Below are 3,223 nucleotides of genomic sequence, written 5' to 3'. Positions count from 1 at the left end.
GTCTGTCGTCTGCATTTTGTTTGTTTGTTTGTTTGTTTGTTTGCTTAACGCCCAGCCGACCACGAAGGGCCATATCAGGGCGGTGCTACTTTGACATGTAACGTGCGCCACACACAAGACAGAAGTCGCAGCACAGGCTTCATGTGTCACCCAGTCACATTATTCTGACACCGGACCAACCAGTCCTAGCACTAACCCCATAATGCCAGACGCCAGGCGGAGCAGCCACTAGATTGCCAATGTTAAAGTCTTAGGTAACCGTATGACCCGGCCGGGGTTCGAACCCACGACCTCCCGATCACGGGGCGGACGCCTTACCACTAGGCCAACCGTGCCGGTTGTCGTCTGCATGACGACTCGAGCGCTTTTGCTTTCATTGCGTTTTCTGCACTTGTTTTCATTTTTGTTGTTGTTGACAAATGTAATACAAAGTTATAGGGTCGGCCCCTAAAAATAGGGTAGGTCGGGTTACCGTAACCACACCTATTTTTTTTTTTAGGCCTAACGAACAAACCATCATTTTTTTCTATTTCAATTTACTGTTTCGTTGTTGTTTATCTCTCACATTCAATGCAGGATACGATAGCTTGAATAAGGTGAAACGAAGTAGACATTATCATCTTCTTAAGCCCGCATATAAAAAGGACAAAAACAACAGACACGTCAATATGACTGCCTCCAATGGTTGTGAATTGACCGCCAAACATCCAAACGCCAAATCATGAAAAACAGCCAAAATAATCAATAACAAACAGCTGCGTACGTGGGAGTTTCAATTCACGAACACAGAAGAAGAAACAGAAGACTATCATCGCAAGGCATGTGTCTAATAAGGTCACTGGGTTACTGCGGATAGTCACCAGCGGTTCCATGGTGTAATGGTTAGCACTCTGGACTCTGAATCCAGCGATCCGAGTTCAAATCTCGGTGGGACCTGTACTTTTTGTTTTAATTTCTTTTTAATTGTTGTGATATTTTACTTTTGTAATGGTGTTCATATATTCGTGTATATTTTTACCAGTTTTTTTTATTTTTATTTTTTTTTTACATTTTCTTCGTCCTTTTCGTGTTATGTTATATGAAGTCTTAAATCGCGCGCGTATCTCCAGACTCGGACTCAAGGCGCAGGGATCTATTTATGCCGTGTGAGATGGAATTTTTTACACAATACATCACGCATTCACATCGGCCAGCAGATCGCAGCCATTTCGGCGCATATCCTACTTTTCACGGCCTATTATTCCAAGTCACACGAGTATTTTGGTGGACATTTTTATCTATGCCTATACAATTTTGCCAGGAAAGACCCTTTTGTCAATCGTGGGATCTTTAACGTGCACACCCCAATGTAGTGTACACGAAGGGACCTCGGTTTTTCGTCTCATCCGAAAGACTAGCACTTGAATCCACCACCTAGGTTAGGAAAGGGGGAAGAAAATTGCTAACGCCCTGACCCAGGGTCGAACTCGCAACCTCTCGCTTCCGAGCGCAAGTGGGTTACCACTCGGCCACCCGGTTGTGTGGCCGTATAGTTTTGCTGAGGCCTTTTCAAAGCTGAAGTTAGGTCATGGATTATATCCGGGTTGATTTTTAGAAGATTGCACACACATTTTAAATGTAGCGTTTGAAATCGTTGGTATTTTCAAAAGAAGCTTTATCGTCTGTGGTGACGTATGGTTTCCCGACAAGAACAACACACAGAGAATAATTAACGTTTATTCATGCACTACTTTGACTGCAAAGTGCCAATGGCCAAGCAAGTTGCAACGAGACCATTACATAGTAGACCCTATACGTACCTGCGGCTTAGCAAGCAGTTGCATATTCTGTCCTTTTGTCATTACACCCCCGGTATAGGGGTGTGTATAGGATTCGGTCGATGTGTTTGTGTGTTTGTGTGCGCATATAGATCTCAAGAATGAACGGACCGGTCGTCACCAAACTTGGTGAACAGGTTCTATACATAGAGATTACACAACGTCATCGAGTGAGGGACCGAAAAATATTGAAACTCGAGGATGATTTTTTTGTGGTATCAACCGAGACCGTAGGTCGAGGTTGATACCACACAAAAAAATCATCCGAGAGTTTCAATATTTTTTGGTCCCTCACAAGATGACGTTTGTGTAATTTGTGTATACAATGATCAACGACAAAGACAAAAATTAAAACAAAAACAACACGAACTCTTTTCCATCGAGGAATGGTGGAAGGAAAATAACACAACCGGAAATAGATCTAGATCTAAATTGATCTCTATGACCCGTGCCTTGATACCATTGAGATCATAGGAGATGCACAGCAGTGCCGATACCAGGTTTCTTTAGCTTCACTTTAAAATGATATCAGAACGATAGTTATTCACTTGAAAGTGAACACAGGAGAGTTGTATACATTCATGAGACGGTCCTTACAAAAATTGGGACCAGTCAAACACACGGTTAGGGAGTTATTGGTGGATTAAGATTCTACAAGGACTTATATAGGGACATATTAATGGTCAAAGGGAAAGAACCTTCTCAGTTGGTGGCAGTGAGAATAGTTATTTCCCTTTGACCAACGGGGGTGTTTTCCTACCTCGGAGGAATTTCTTGTTTTCATTACTTTTAACATGTCAAGTTTGAGGATACGTGGTTCCTTTGTTCCCAGAATCGAATTCAAATGTGGTAACACGATTGAGAGGTGGCATAAGAATGATTTATTGATGTAAATAATGCTGGTTGATTTTTTTTCTTCTGAATAGTATCACACTTTTAAAAAGAGTTGCTTTAACGACACGATATTTTTGTTTTGTGACAACCGACTCGAAGATGATCATACTCTCATGACATAAATTACGTTGTATTTCGACAAATGAACGCATTCCTGGGGCAAAAACTAACCGAAATCAGGAGACAAAAATAAAACAAAATCCGTTTTTCAGAGAAAAACAGTTCAAATGATGCATTTTACACACACACACACACACACACACACACACACACACACACACTCACACACATACTCTCTCTCTACCCCCCCCCCCCACACACACGCACACACACACACTCACACATACACATAAACACACACACACACACACACACACACACACGACACACACGTACACACACACACACTCACACATACACATACAAACACACACACACACACACACATACACACACACACACATACACACACACACACACACATACACGCATACACACACACACACACACAC

At 42.2% G+C, this 3,223-nt stretch overlaps 1 non-coding gene across 1 annotated transcript; it reads left to right on the top strand.

Moving 5' to 3' along the window:
* The first annotated feature begins 864 nt into the window (after positions 1-864).
* Trnaq-cug (transfer RNA glutamine (anticodon CUG)) lies at positions 865-936 on the top strand. The gene has a single exon. It is a non-coding gene; the product is annotated as a tRNA-Gln (tRNA).
* The last annotated feature ends 2,287 nt before the right edge of the window (positions 937-3,223 follow it).

The sequence above is a fragment of the Littorina saxatilis genome, unplaced genomic scaffold (genome assembly GCF_037325665.1).
Source record: "Littorina saxatilis isolate snail1 unplaced genomic scaffold, US_GU_Lsax_2.0 scaffold_707, whole genome shotgun sequence".
Classification (NCBI taxonomy): Eukaryota; Metazoa; Mollusca; class Gastropoda; order Littorinimorpha; family Littorinidae; genus Littorina; species Littorina saxatilis.
Note: the sequence above shows the minus strand (reverse complement) of the source record. Positions and strands in the feature narration are given on the sequence as shown.